The sequence below is a fragment of the Cucumis melo genome, chromosome 5 (genome assembly GCF_025177605.1).
Source record: "Cucumis melo cultivar AY chromosome 5, USDA_Cmelo_AY_1.0, whole genome shotgun sequence".
Classification (NCBI taxonomy): domain Eukaryota; kingdom Viridiplantae; phylum Streptophyta; class Magnoliopsida; order Cucurbitales; family Cucurbitaceae; genus Cucumis; species Cucumis melo.
The window spans coordinates 15,884,964-15,902,041 of NC_066861.1; positions in this window are offsets into that span (position 1 = coordinate 15,884,964).

Genomic DNA, 17,078 nt, shown 5'->3' on the forward strand with positions numbered 1-17,078 from the left:
AATGCATATTGAGAAGAATATTTATAACAATTTGGTTGGTACGTTGTTGAATATCGAAAGGAAAACCAAAGATACCATGAATGCTCGATGGGACCTACAAGATCTGAAGTTAAGAGAGGATTTACACCTTATAGAAGTTGGTAATCGATTGGTCATGCCACACGCGAGCTACACGTTGACTAGCAGTGAGCGAGTTGAGTTTTACAAGTTGCTGAAATTAGTTAAGTTTGCCGAGGGATTTGTTTCCAATATATTACGATGTGTGAATGGAGGAGAGGGAAAAATATCAAGTCTCAAAAGGCTTGATTGTCATATTTTATTACATCGACTGCTACCTATTGGTATTCGAGCATTCTTACTGAAAATTGTGTATACTGCTATTATCGAGCTGTGTAATTTTTTCGTGACTTGTGTGCCAGAACGATAAGAGTAAGTGATTTGGACAGATTGCAAGAATATATCATAATCATTCCTTTTAGGTTGGAAAAAATATTTCACCTGCCTTCTTCAGCGTTATGGTATACCTTGTCATTCACTTACCATATGAAACCAATGTTAATGGTTTTATTTCTTCCAGAAGCATATGTGATAAATGAATCGATCACCTTTTGTTTGCGTTACCTAAGTGGTATTGAGACTTGATTTACTAGAGATGAGCGAAATGATGATACCATTTCAGAGGACGAGGTGATTGGTGAGTTTGAAATTATCTAGTAGAAAGTACGGCCATTAGGTGTGTCAAGTGTTTGTACTATATCACAGGAAAAGAAATGCCTCTTCTATTGGTACATACTCAACAATGTAGACAAAATATTGGAGTATTGCAAGTAAGCATTTCTTGTCTTCATTTTTCTTAGGTATAGTTGTTGATTATTTTTTACACATTGTTGTTACACAAATTAAACTCATAATTATCCCCGTCAGAAATCATTTGAGGCTAATACGTTGGCAAGCTCAAAATGCTATTGATTTGTACAAAAGACATCAACGGGGATTCCATGAATGGTTTCGAGCACAGGTATATAGAATGCACATATGACATGTATGCATTAACGTATTTGCACATGAATGTATATAATCATTGTCACATTGATTTTAGGTTATAGAATTGCGTGAAACTAAAAATCTATCTCACTATCTCTTCTCACTTGCGATATGACCATCATTTGACATTCGTTATTATAATGGATGCATTGTGGGTGGGTGAGATTTCACATGTCAGAACATGATTCCTAGCGCACTACATAAAACAATGGAGTGATGGTAATTGGTGAAAGCAATGCAAATGGAACTAGCTACAATAATTTCTACAGTGTTCTGGATGAAGTGTTACACGTTCAATATCCAATAAGAAGAAGTGTTGGTGGTATGTCACTGATGTTAACAACAGTCAACAAACATATGCGGAATTAGGGTACAAAGATATCAATATGTCTCAATTTTGGTTCACCAAGGAACCAGTAATTTTTGTGATTCAGGCATAACAAGAATTTTACCTAGATGACCTAAAAATGGTAGTAATTAGAAAGTTGTCCAAGTGGTCTAAAATAAGTGTATATGTTGAGAATAAGCAACAGAATATACCAAAAATCGTTATTGACATTATTCAGTGATGATATATACGTATATATGTTTCCATTATTCTTAAGTTCTTGAAATGACATTATTCAGTGATGATATGCATATGTACTAAACTTAGGCACTTTTGTATCATTGTAAGTCCCACGGTGTAGAATGGCGTACGAGGCTCGTTAAGAGACGTACATTATTTTGTATGGATTTATGTGTACTCTTTTTTGGAACATTTACTATTTTTTATTTGTATATGAACTTTGTTTAAATTTTTTTAACTTCGTGCATTATAAAGATTTAATATTTCTGATTTCATAATCATATTTAAATTTTTATTCAATTTGATATTTTATTTCGGCGTTTACTAATTTATTATTAATTTTATGTAATTTAATATCACATAAATCGTACTAGAATTGAGAACAAATACGAATATTATAATTGAACAAAAAATTTAATAAAAAATTAAAAAAATATATTTAAAGTATTTTTCGACGCATCACGTACATCGAAAATATGGTATATATCTCAATGCACCCAAGAAAGCGTCGAGAATATGGTTCCTGATGTTGCATCGAGGATGGTTATTTCCAATGCATGGCTAACATCGAACATGTGGCCGTCAGGGATGGATTGTTTTTTATGCACAGATGACGTTGGGAAAGTTGTCGTCAGGAGACATATATTCTCGAGGCAGTATTGGTGACGCATCAAAAATGTGTCGCCCGATGCATTTTTTTCGACTCTCTTCTCGAAATCTCTTTTGACATCTAGAACTTTATTTTTTAAGTGATTTACACATCTTTCGACGTTTTTATGTATTAGGAGGGGCCCCACTTCTTGTATTACTAGAAGCATCCAGTTTAATTTTTAATACGTGGGTGGAGTGGTGCATGAGAGTCTGTATAGTCATATATGAAGATTGTGCATGTGTTGCGGGCTAAGAGCAGGTGGTCTATGAGGGGGTGTGAGAAAGAAGGAAAGGAAGTTAAGTTGATATTTGGCTAAGTATTGAAGGTTGGGCATTTTGACATGTTAAGTGCCAAAGCATGTCTAAGGCACCAAAGCAAGCCTTTGTGAGCATGTGTTGCATCCATGCTAGGTGAGGAGATGTCACACCTCGTCCCAAAACTACTTCATGCGATTCAGGGGAGGCGTGCTGCCTATACACTCAACACGTATCTCTTCACGAGATAGCACACCGAACACCTAGTAAGTGGAAAACTTCAAAACCAACCTTGACCAGAACATGAATTTCGGCCTTAATGCCTAGTTTAACTTAACTTTGATAAACACAACGTAGCTGAAAAAATAACGAATAACTTCTTACAAGTACAAGCTCTTTTTACAACAAGCTTATAACATAAAGTTAATTATAATACTCTAACAACTCTACTTAAATTGTTTGGCTTAGTAGCAGTAAGCTTAGCACTTGGGGATGCACAAATGTGTACCTAGAAAGTGATAAAACATTTGAGAAGGTTAAGTCGAAAGACTTAGTGAGTAATGGTTTTATAAAACATGCTTTGGAAATAGTTAATCTTTAAAGTTTCATTCTTGATATAAATAATTTAACAAATAAAACACATAACATAGAATTTCTAAAACCTTTAACTTTGATAAACTCTTTCTATCTTTAAATAACCGTTTCTATCTTTAAATAGCTCTTTCGCTTTCTAAAACAAATCTCTGCTTATTCATCTCTATTAGATACCCTAGAAACTCAGTCACGATAGTAACTAGCTTGACCCGCCTTGCTTGATCTAATAATCTCGATCAAGATAGCAGTACTCTATTCATACCATCCTACCTAAAATCGGTAGTAGCTAACTAGCTAAGTGATCAACCAAGCCCCATACTTCTAACTGTTCATGTTGATCGTTGAGATCTCGATATATAGAACTACATGGTTTTCTAGCTTAAAACCTTTCTCTTTAAAACTCATGCTTTTGAAAATATCCTTTTAAAAACAGTAAACAACTCTATTTCAAGAAACTTAAAACATACTTGAAAATCATAGATCACTAGATCAAACATATTCAAAATAGTTTACTAGGAAACATGTATCCTTAGTTGTAAATCTTAACAACATTAATAAAGCTCAAAGCATACTTTTAGTAGCGATTAGTAAAACATGCTTTGTAAAATAGTAAAGTTTAATGCTTATCGTCTCAAAGCATAATTTAAAGAACAATTTATAAAACAGGTGCAGAAACTTTTTAGAAATCATTTTGTCACTCACATATTCGACCTCTACGTTCTTCCTCAATAATTGAAGGTCCTCTTCTTGATTTCTTTCTTCGATAGCCCTTCTCAGCAATTAGACCTAATTTCTAATATTTTGGAAGTAATTTGTACGAATGGTTTGTGAGAAATATTATTTTGAAATTGCTTATTTATTGCAAATCCTTGAATGATATTAAAATGACACCTCTAGCTCCGTTAGTTTTTCTTCTAAATTTCCTTAATCCACCTCCTACTTCCTAATCTACCTCTTGCTTGGCCATAAAATGCATGAAATTTTCTTAAGACACCTAGATTCCAACTCTATCAAACTGATAAGTTATAGTGTTATTGGTCGGAATAGATCCAAGATCAACCCGAGATCACCAATTAAACCCTTTCATATCTCTAGTCGCCACCAACATAACCCCGAGATAGCCCCCAGGATGGTCAGAAAGATTCTTCCAATTTTTTCTTTGACATTTAATCTCAGTCAGAATTGTTCCGGAGATGGTCTGAGATCTTCTTAGACTTGCTTCTCTATATACAATCTCAACTGAACTCGACCCCAAGATTTCTTGAGATTTCTCTAATTTCCTTTCTCTTCTTCTAATCCTAGTCTACTACAGCCCTGAGATCAACCTTCTTTCTTCAAAATGCTTTTTCAAAATCCCCTAAAAGAACTCTTAACTAAAAATTTCTTATGTACCAAAATGACCCTTCTATTAGGTAGTGGTCTTACAAGAGGAGCAACATGAGATGAAAATTCTCTTGTACCAACGTTAGGCAACCAAGACACACTTAGGCAAGAAGGTCATGGTCGCCAACTTGCTAGGTGTCGTGATAAAAGCAAAAGGCAAGGCATGATCCATGCGGCCAAGAGCGAAGGCTTTGTGAGATTAACTAGGCAGCATGACCTAATTTTTTTATTTGTCTGGAATTTTTGTCCTAAGTTTAGATATATTCTAATTTTAGAGGATTAAAATAGATGCAAAATCTTTAATTTCAGAACAAGAGGAAACTTGGTAATTTTATACGCCAAGGAATTGGATATCGCCTCTGAATGATAAAAACTGAGTTTCAACCTGATTTCTAAGCTTGTTTAAAACTAAGTTAATGTTTAAAGCATGTTCTCAGTAATGTCACACCCCGCACCAATTGTCACACCATGCGAGTATTTAGATTGTGCGTTGCCTAGACATTCGATGCATACCTCTCGTGAGATAACGGGTCGAACACCTAATAAGCGGAACAACTTCATAGACTATGATTTGAAACGTGAAAGTCAAACTTGAAAGAAAGAAGAGGCTTCATAACTGAAATCATAAGAGTACATTTAATCATGGGTACACAAATTTCGTAGAAAGGGACAAAGTACAGACTCAATAGTGACTTAACTTTATTCGCCTAACACCTACAGTGCCCACTAGCTAAAATCATGCAGGTACAAGTACATTTGATACGGTATTACTTGACTTCAATGTTGGATGTTCCTACCTGGGGGGGGGGGGAGAATAAAACAAATATTTGAAAGGTTAGACAAAGATGCCTAGTGAGTGGGGTCTTTTAACCGTCACTTTGTATAATTCAGTTTTGTCGTATTATCATAAAATCAATTATTAGATTAGGTGTTATAAAAATTAGAATTTCATCATTTGTTACAGTTTATCACGGCGTATGCCTTTCGCATACTGGATAGTCATTTTGCAAAGTCGTTCTGTATATTCAATTACATCCTTGTAACTTTTCCTCGGCTCAAGCATTTATCACATTCATTTGCTAAGTTGCGGCTATGCAAAGTAAACTTAACGAGTATAGCAAGTTCCATCAATTCCTCTACACGTGACGCATCTTCCCATGCCAGATCACACAGCAAGCAAAGGGCATCTCATACAACACTACATAGCAAGTATGAGGAATCTCATACCAGATGACGGAGTAAGTATGAGGCATCCTATTAAAGATCACACAACATGAATATGACATTCTATTTTAGATCAGGCAGCCAAGAATAAAGCATCTTATCCCAGATCGCACAACAAGGATAAGGTGTTGTTGAGGGTACAAGTTGACTTAATTCGAAACACAACATCAAACCCTCAATATTTTAAGCATAAAGCAACAAAATATTCAGGGAGTATATTACCATAACATTCCTCCTACTTGAAGTTATTCAAGAAACACTTCTTTTTCATTTGCAAAATCACTTACATGGGTGAGCGAAAAGCATGTTGGAAATCATACGATTCATAGACACGAAGAGATGATCATTAAAATTTCAAACATGATTTTAGAAATTCTTCCCTTTATTTGGAAACATTTAGTAAATAGAACCACTCACTGTTACTGTCGACTAGTCTCCTAGCTCAGCTTCCCAGGCCAAAACCTCCCCTCTCGGTTCGGAATCTTTGATAAAAATAAATGAGCCCATTCCTCGTCTCAAATCCTTGACAATTCTCTAGTTCCTTCTAGCAAAATTAGGGTAAAAGCAATCTTAAATGGCCTGAACTAATTTTTCATACTGATTCCTCTAACCGATGGAGAAAAATGGCCCAATCCTGAAATGTCAGTTTCCTCTGTAAACCCTTATCCTAAATGCAAATTGAGCAATTGGGTCCCATCAATTGCCAACCTACTGATTTCTGAGTCACATCACAGTCCTTAGGTGAGATAAGCTAACTTGTTTGTTTGATCGTCGCACACCCTCTCCGCGTAAGGATCCTTATCGCATACTCATGCGTAATTTGCATTTTAAGAAGAGGAGTCTCCTTGCACATTTTTCTTATCCATTGCTTTCATCACGTTAGGGATTTGAGATTAAGGCCTTATAACTACTACCTTCTTTTAGGAATTTCATCCCCAAAATTCAATGGGGTGATGCGAATAATTGGATTACTTGACTTTCATCTGTTCTTCATTTTCCCAAGTGCCCTCCTCAACTCTATGATTGTCCAACAGGACCTTGACCATGGGAAGATATGTTCTCAACACTTGCTCTTTTCTATCTAAGATGTATAGGGATTTCTTTTCATCAGTCAAGTTTTCTTATACTTTTATTGGCTGGTGTTGGAGGATATGCGAGGAATCTGACACATATTTCCTTAAAATAGACACATGGAAGACATGATAGATGGTAGAAAGTTTCGCAGGCAACCTTAACTTTTAAGCCATTGGTCCTACGTGTTCTAGAATCTCATATAGCTCGATGTATCATGGACACAGTTTTCCCTTCCTCATGAATTTGATTATTCTTTTCCATGATGATAGTTTTAGGAAGACCTTGTCTCCCACTTTGAATTCTTATGCTTTACGACGGTTGTCTGCCTAACTCTTTTGCCTATCACAGGCAGTCTTCAAATTCTCCTTAATTACTTTGATGTTCTCTGTTGCTGTTCGGACTAACTTTATTCCATATAATTTTCTTTAACCAAATTCCTTCCAGCAAACTGACGTTCTGTAACGCGTCCCATATAAAGCCTCATAGGGTATCATCTCAATGCTGGAGTGATAACTATAGTTGTAGGCAAATTCAATCAAGGACAACCACTCGTCCCAATTTCCTTTGAATTGTACAATGCAAGCTCTTAACATATCTTCCAATGTTTGAATGATCCTTTCAGATTGACCGTCCATTTATGGGTGGAATGCAGTGCTGAAACGTAACTTCCTAACAAACGTGTCTTCCAATTTTGGTCCTAACTTACAGGTAAATCACATATTTCGATCCGAAACGATAGATACTGGGTTTCATACTCGTTTACATTTTGTCAATGTATAACTTAGTTAGTTTGTCTACCAGAAAGGATTGCTGGATAGGGATGAAGTGTATTGTCTTTGTGAATCGATCCACAATTACCCAGATCTCGTCGCAAACACTCGACATTCTAGGCAACCCAAACAAGAAATCCTTAGTTATGTGTTCCTACTTCCATTCACGCCTTGGCAAAAGGCATAGCAACCCGATAGTCTTTTGACATTGAGGTTTGACTTGTTAACAAATCAAGCATTTGACCACTAAACTCAGTTATCTCTTATTTCATGCTTGACCACCAATAATAAGCTTTTAAAGTTTTAACACCTTAGTGCTCTCGACGTGCATTGTGTAGGCCAAACTATGACCTCCTCTAGAATATTGTCTCTCAACCTCTTATTTTGTAGAACACAGTCTCTTGTCTTTTAACAGAGGGCCATCACCTCTAAACATATAATTGGATTGCCTCTCACATCTCACCTTTTCAGCTATTTTCCTCAGTTCAGGGTTTTTAGGTTGCAATCTAACAATTTTCTCCTCAAGCGTGGGCTTCACCTAAAAATGCACCATCAGGTTTCTAGATGTTCATGCATCTAAAACTGCTTTAAAGCCTTTTTAAGTTCTCTTAATAAAAATGCACCATCACCTTTTTTTTTACTTAACGCGTCAGCTATGACATTGGCTTTCCTAAGGTGATTTGCCATAGTGTAGTCATAATCTTTAATGAGCTTCATCCAACACCTATGTCTTATATTTAATTCCTTTTGATCAAATATGTACCGTAAACTCTTGTGGTCCATAAAAATGTTGCATTTCTCCTCCATCAGATAGTGTCACCAGATTTTCAACGCATGAATAATGGCTGCGAGCAAGTTATGTGTGAGGGAATCGTGTTCATGTGGTTTTAGTGGTTAAGGTGTAAAGGCTATTACTTTCCATTCTTGCATTAAACTCATCCTAAGCCTTGGTAAGACATGTCACAAAAGACCACTTATTCATTCTCAAGTGTAGGTAATGCTAGAATAGGTGCAGTAGTAAGTCTGCGCTTTAACTCTTTTAAACTCTTATCGCGCTCATGCGACCATTTAAATTTCTTCACTTTCTCAATGAGTGTCTTCAAAGGAGGGGAAAATTTGGAGAATCCTTCCACGAATCGCCTATGGTAACCTACTCAACCAAGGAAGCTTCTAACTTCGGAGATAGTTTTAGGGCGTTCCTATGTTTCAATCGCTTCAAACTTTTACGAGTCCACCTTCAACCCATATGAAGATATAATATGTCCAAGGAACACTACTTGGTTTAGCCAAAACTCACATTTACTGAACTTCATGAATAACTTTTCCTCTCGCAAGGTCTGTAATACAATCCTCAAGTGTTATGTGTACCTTTATGCATTCGGGAAGAAAATCAATATATCATCATTAAAAACAATGACAAATTGATCCAAGTAATGATGAAATACTGGGTTCGTTAGGTCCATAAAATTTCCTAGGGTGTTGGTTAATCCAAAAGGTATTGCCAAGAACTCATAATGCCCATAACACGTTTTAAATGCTATTTTTGGCACGTCGGACTCCTTAATTTTTAATTGGTGGTACCCTAAATGCAAAACAACTTTATCAAAGAAGTTGTCTACTCGTGGCAATTGATCATCACTTTATTCATTTGGTATAGTCAACAACCTTATGGATCCATTTTTCTTTTACACAAACAAGACAGGGGTCTCTATGGCGAGGTACTGGTCGAGTATAACCTTTCTCTATTAACTCCTTTAATTGGTTCTTTAACGCCTTCAATTCACTTGGTACCATGCGATAAGAGGTTTGAGAAATTGGTGTAGTTCCTGGTACAATTTCGATGGCGAACTCAATCTCCCTTTGTGACGGCAACCCATTCAATTGTTCTGGAAATACATCCATGTATTTTCAAACTATAGTCACCTTTTTAGAATCTTCTCTTAGTGTCGGTGTATCTACTATATGTGCCAAGTAGGTGGCAGGCCCTTTCTTCATCAACTTTTGTGCCTTAAGTACCGAATGATCCTCCCTAAATTTATTCTCTTATCGCCTTTAAAATTAATCTCAAAATTTTTCAGGGTCTCTTAGTACTACCTCCTTACTGGAGCAATCCAATCTTGCATGCTGCTTGGTGAGAAAATCCATTCCCAATATCACATCCAATTCATCAAGCTGAAAAAGACACAAGTTGACTTTCATTGTGACACTTCCAACATGTACTTCCCAATCTCAGCACCATTGTTCTACTACGAGTACCTCTCCAGAAGGTTCTATTTGATGATTTAAGGTTTTAGTGTGCAACACAGAAATAAAAGCATGTGTGGCCCCAGAGTCCAACAACACAGAAGTAGGAGAGTTATAGATCATTAACAAACATATGATACGAGCAGGTTGTTGCATGTTTTGTTTCAGACTCAGTACTTAGTCTAGTGTTGTGTGTTGTGTATCTTATTCTATGCGAAGAGACATGGTCATGGCATGGTGTATGCTTTCTATGTCTCGCGCTCTCATGTACTTACTAAGTCCTTGTTGAGTACAAATTTTCCTACAACTTGCTGAAGTATAAGCGAAGCAATAGGTTTCCTAGGTAATCCAGAATTGAACACGGGGAATTGATATCAAGACTTAGTTGTAGGATTCACTCTTCATTTAGGCAGTATAAGATAATTATCTATATAGTATAAGGGAGTGTAGGTTTAAACTATATCTACTTATCTACACTAGAGAATCTGTAAAAGAAGATTATGATGGATGTGAGATAAGAGTTTGAAATAACTCGTATAAAAGAAGGGGTGAAGGAAAGTCTATGTATTACTAGCCGATTAAGTAATCAAAGAACCTTGATGCGATATAACTCAGTTAACTAGCTTATTATTAAGGTGAATACTTCTCGATGTCTTTAAATGCCACACTTGCTTTCCTCTCAGGATCCAAATGACTAAGCTAAGTTAAGCAAGATATATCTAAAATATTTCACTTACAAGATTTATAGAGCTTTTCTTTTAAGGGTGACAACCTCTTGGTACCATATACCCACATTTGTTCACATATTGAGATACAAATGATGGAAGTTATCCCGCCAAGGTGGAGTTTGTCTCCAAACTCCTCCTTGTGCGCATAAGACATATCCTTGCTACTTGCCCTCTCGAGTAGTTGGCGATAAACACTAGCGAGATGATGGCTATAGCTCAGCTAATGCAATAAGAGTTATAAGCTAACCTTTTTATCAAGAACTTATCGTAGATCTTAAACTATAAGTAACACAAGGATGAGAGAATACTAAAAAGACAATGGATTGAAAGGGGTGTAAATATGCAATGTATTAATGAATATAGACCTTAGGCCAATGTACAATATGAACAAATACATTACAAAGAAATACAAAGAATGGAAAGAATAAAAATGACATTACAAGTTAGAGGAGATGGAGAATGGGGTCTTCTTCACTCAAACCTCAAGCTTTCACTCATTGGTTGATTGGAGATGATGAAGAAATGCTTTACAGATGGTGGCAAGGCTATTTCTTTCCTTCACTCTCTAAGGTCTAACCCCTTCAGGTCTGACTTCTGTGGTATGGATGGAGTCTTTTATATAGGCAGATTTAGGAGGGAAATCTGATCTTCTAAACATGTCAGTGCCGAAAGCTGCCTCTGTCTAGTCACATAATCTCCAATTACCACTTTTGTCATCTAAAGACCTCTTCCCGCGTAGTCTTGTGGTCTTCTCGCTAGTCTTCGCACGAGCTCCTCTACAATTCGCTAGCTTTTTCTTTTGTTACTAATCCTACGTTTAGACACACAACACAGGATGAAACAGACATGAATGCTTATGTAAAGTGAATTTCCTAATATTTATGAATTTTTAACATAAGCTATGCATTTTGACTCATTTCTACAAGTTATCAGTTGCCCTGGCCTCACTTCGAATCATAGCACAAACTTTTCCCTGTGACTTAGTCCTTCTAGGTCCTCTTATTTTGCTAGGTTCCACCTCAATTTTACCTTGTTGATAGGGCTGATTGACCGATTGTGACACAGTTCGTTGGTTACTTGTCCACAGATAGCTCCTTGGAAGGTCACTTCTTTCCTCAAACTTCGAATTCTGCCTCTCTGTTGGCCTTCGCTGAGGCTCATTCTCTATCCATACTGAGGTACCCTCTTTTCCTCAGTCTCATTGTTTCCTATGGAATCGTCTCCCATAACTAGTCCTGGATATGGTGGGGTTATGAGAATGAGTTTTGAAATTTCCCCGGTTCTAAATGCCTAAAGCTTGTCGCCTATGTCCTTTTTCAGAACCATACCTTTTCCTGTCATCTGCCATGCATCTTTCAACCCTCATGGCATCTTCGACCATTTTAGAAAAGTCAGACCAATCCATGCTGGCAGTGATTAGTGCTTTAATTTCAGTCCGTAGGCCTTCTTTAAATTGCTAGCACTTGTCTACCTCATCGGTTACGAAAGCTAAGGCGTACTCAACCAACTCAGTAAACCTTCTCATATTTTGCGATATTCATATCGTCTTGGACAAAATTCAGGAATTTGCTTCTCTTTGTGTCACAGATGGAACGAGGGTAGAACTTATTTTTAAAGGTTTTCTTGAAGTCATCCCATACGACCTTCATCTGCCTTGGCCGCGTGAAGAGTCCATCAGTCTTCCACGCCTTCATGCAACAAGAACATTACTAACTTCCCCTTTTTCTCTTCGGGGCAATCTATCACCCCAAAACACTTTTCTCTTAGTTAACCACTTCTCCGCATCAGCCAGATTAGTGGTTCTTACAAAGGTAGTTGCCCCTAATGCTTTCAACCTCTCGATACTGGACCTTTCATCTATCTTTTGAGGAAGGTGATGCATCATGCCTTCCTCAGCCCTTCTTACCCCCTAATAGTGTAGGTTACTAGACACTTTATTCAATGTCTACGCTACATTGGTGCTCCAAATAGCTAAAACTTTTGTTGCCACTTGCCTCATCTATCTCAGTCTTCCTCATGGTGTCATAGTTCCTATATCGCATCAATACGTTAGACTTTCATGCCATTACACGACGTCAAATGCATTACTCTACTTGAGACCGTTCTAAATACTTATGCTCTGATACCACTTGCATGCCTCGCCCCGCCCCAAATGTCACACCACGAGACATTTGGAAGGCATGCCGCCTACACATTCAATGCATATCTCTTGTAAGATAACATGCCAAACACCTAGGGAGCAGAAAAACTTCATAGGCTATGATATAAAACCCGAAAGTCAAACTTGAAAGGAAGACTTCATAATTGAACATTCATAGAAGTACATTTGATCATAGGTACACAAATTTCCCAAAAAGGGACAAAATACAACTCAAGAGTGACTTGACTTTATTCGCCTGACTCCTACATGTTATGCGTAATACTACCCAAAATGATGCAAGTACAAGGCACAAAAGGCGATCAAGACTGTAAGTTCAACGCTGGATGTCCTTCATTACCTAGAGTTGAAAGGGGGGAAACAAAATAGATATTTGAAAGGTTAGACGAAAACGCCTAGTGAGTGGGGTCTTTTATCAACCACTTTATATAATTCATTTTTGTTGTATTATTACAAAATCAATTATTAGGGTATACGTTATATACAAAACACAATTTCATCATTTTTTTACAACTTATCGCTATGTCTGCCTTTCACATTACTAGATGGTCATTTCGCGGAATCATCCTTCATATTCAACTACATATGCGTACCCTTTCCTTGGCTTAAGTGTTTACCACTCTTTTGTCAAGTTGCGGCATGTGGAGTAAACTCAATGCGTATGGCAAGTTCCATTAATTACTCTATGCTTGATGTGTCTTCCCATTCCAGATCATAGAGCAACAAAAGGACATCTCATACTAGATCACATGGCAAGTATGAGGCATCTTATTCAAGTTCACACAGCAAGAATAGAATATCTTATCTCATATCACACAGTAAGGATAAGGTATCATACCGTCGAGGGTACAAGTTCATTTAATTTGAAACACAATGTCAAACCTTAATATTTTAAGCATAAAGCAACATAGTATTCAGGAAGTATATTATCATAACATTCCTCCTACTCGGAGTTATTCGAGAAAAACTTCCTTTTCATAGGTAAAATCACTTACATGGGTGACCTTCCATGATTTTAGAAATTCTTTCCTTTATTTGGAAAAATCTAGCAAATAAAACCACTCACTGTTACAATCGACTAGTCTCCTAGCTCAACTTCCCAAGCTGAAACCTCCCTGCTCGTTTCGAAATCTTTGAAAAAAAAAGCTCGTTACTCATCTCAAATCCTTGATGACTCTCTAGTTCTTTCTTAGAAAAATCAGGATAAAAGCAATCATAAATGCCTCAAACTCTCTATTTATAGACCTTTCCAGTAAATTTTTCCATACTGAAATTATTCCTTTAATTGGCAGAGAAAAATGGCCAAATCCTGTATCGCCATATGTGTTTGTTAACCCTTATCCTAAACTCAAATTCGACAATTGAGTCCCATCAATCGCCGACCTACTAATATCTAAGTCTATCCCTAGGTGAGATAGGCTAACTTGTTCATTTGGTCATCACGTCCTTCTCTGCGTAAGGATTCTTCTCGTATAACTCATTCGTAATTTGCATTTTACTAACAGAAGTCTCCTTATGCATTTTTCTTATCGCAGGGCCTTGCGTTAGTGATTTGAGATCAAGGCCTTACAAGTAGAATGTTTGAGCTATACTTGATTTATATACACCTGATTTCCAAAGCTTGAGTTAAAGTTTAGAAAAGTTTGAAAAGCTTAAAGCATATTGATGAGTTTATTGATAAGGTTTACAAGCATACATGATATGCGATGTTTCCAAAAGTATTTGAGTTAAGGATGTTTTTGCAAAGCCTGATTTCTAAAAGGTATGGAGATTTACTTATGCAAAGTGTTACTTAAACATGATGAGTTGAGATTGAAAAGTATGTTGAAAGCGGGACATGTTCTAGTGTACTTTAGTCTATAGCTGAGTTATTCAGAGATCTATAATAGCCTTATAGGGGATGTTTTTAGCATTACGTGTAAGTTAAGTTGGACTTCGGGTTTAAGCCAGTTTACCCTAAGCAAAATGTGTTTAAGCTTTCTAAAGTATATAAGATTTAGATCAGTTGTAAGTTTGAGATGTTGAGCCCAAGACTATCATACTACATGTGCACATGATGAGTGTTGGGCTTGCCCTAGTCATAATAAAGGTCATGAGTGTTGGGCTTGCCCTAATCACGTAGTTAACAGTGAGAGTAAGGCTTGACCTAACCACATAAATGTTGGTGAAGGAAGGGTTTGCCCTTAATCACAAATACGATAATGAGAGTAAGGTTTCCTTAATCATAGAAATATTGGTGAGAGAAGGGTTTTCCCTAATCATGAATACGATAGTGAGAGTAGGGCTTGCCCTAATCACAAAGATACCTCATGAGTGTTGGACATGCCCATATCATAGCAAGCCTACTAAGTAGAAAGAGTTAGAAAAGTGTTTGAAAAATCGATTAGTTTGATTAAGTATTTATTTGCTTTGCATAAATTGAAAATACTATTACTTGTTGATTTACCAAGAATGTTGAGTTTTAGAAAGTTAGTCACTTAATGAGCTTTGGCTTACTCTTTCAAAATGTTTCTTACTTTCCAAGTAGAGATCGAGGACCCGACACATAACTACATCCTCCTATCTGCTAGTGTATTTGAAGTTTCATACTATTATGTCTTGTATCTAGTTATGCATTTGGTCTGTACATGAGTTTATTTATAGTTGGTAGATTTATGGATGATGAGTTGGTTTGTGTATAGTTTGAATTTTGGTTGTGTATGTCTATATCAGACTTGTTACACTTTGGTTGTATAAGTGGGTTGCACTTCATTATTGTATTAAATTTTTTCAAGTTGCCATTGTATTCATATGTTTTATGTTAAGTTTGGTTTTAATTCTACTCTAGTAGGGTTAGTAGGTAACGTTAAAGGAGAACAGTATCTGTTCACTTCAAGCTGTCTCTTGGACTAAGAGAGGGTAGTCTGGGAGGGGGGTGTGACACCTTATATTAAGTCGAGCAACCTCTTAGTGCCTTATCGACACACACACTCGCATTTTTTATATGTATATTAAGGAGAAATTCAGTGAGAAGATTGTATTTCTACATTCTCTTTACCACTTGTTTAGTTAAGTCTAGATCATCGCTCTTTTTAAGTGACAACATTCAATACTCCATTCTTTCTCTGAACAAGATATTGATTAAAGCACCTAACTAAACAAGATAAATAATACCAACATCAAGATTCTGTAGTACTAATTATGCCTTACATTATATCATACTTACAAAGAACTAATGCTATGAAAGGATAAAGAAATGGGTGGAAGAAAGTAGAAGTAAATTGTATTTTTAAATAAAACTTTAGGTTTTTCGACCATAGGGTTTAGATTAAAAATACAAAGTAAAAAGAAAGTACAAGTGAAAGCATACAGAAAGGAGTGGAGTTTCTAAGCATAATTATTTCTTATGTTTATGGGTTCCATTCTTCCCCTTACACTAAGGGGGAAGGGATATGAATTCCACTTAACTCTCTCCTAAGCTCCCACCTAAAATAGAGAGGAAAGATAAGGGATGAAGTTAATTTGTTCTCCAGTTTTCACATACACTTTGTTTTGAGGAGACAACCTTGTATTATACACGAAGGTCGATGAACGTGACATCGTGATCTGGACATCATTACTTCTCTGATAAAGTTGTGTGGCGTCGTAGACTTTCCTTTTGTTTCTGACATTCGTGCCAACCATTCTTATCTTCTAGCAGTGTGGATCATTTAGCATCTTTCCACTTGTCCCCTGGTTGACGTGCTCCTTATTGCATGATGTTTATCATTTGGCTATTCCTCTTTCTTTCGCCTAAAAAGATTCTACATTCAGACATGAAAATTGTGATAAACATGTGTTTTATTCTTTTGACACTTGTGACACGTAGTCATCTTATTTTGCCTATTTTGTTATGTATTATCTTCTTTTGTTCTCGTGTTAATGCTTCAGTATTCTATCTAAAAAGCCATAATAACCTTATCCTGAATTTTGATTGGGCGTCAAAGTCAAAACAATCGCCCATTTCCTTACACAAAGAGTGATATAACTACTTCCCGACGAAGGAACTTAAATCGCATAATCAGTTCATCACATAGGCTAATCTTGCTGGATGAAGTCTCGTTGCATAAGGCAGTATGTGATCGGGGCCTCATATATGATAGTTTTAAGAAGAAATAACATCGTTTGTACTCCACAATTCATAGGCATAGAAAAGAAGAAAAGAAGACCCAAAGGACAATAAATTATGAAAATATTTAATATTTCATAAACAAAAAGATTAAAACTTGGCATTTTGGCAACATGAACTCAACTCAACTGGCATTTATATGTTCTTGAGAACAAATAGATCTTATGTTCAAATCACCTCACCCAAAAGTTGTACTTAATAAGAACTTTAAAAGGAAACACTCCAGCATTTTGCCCAT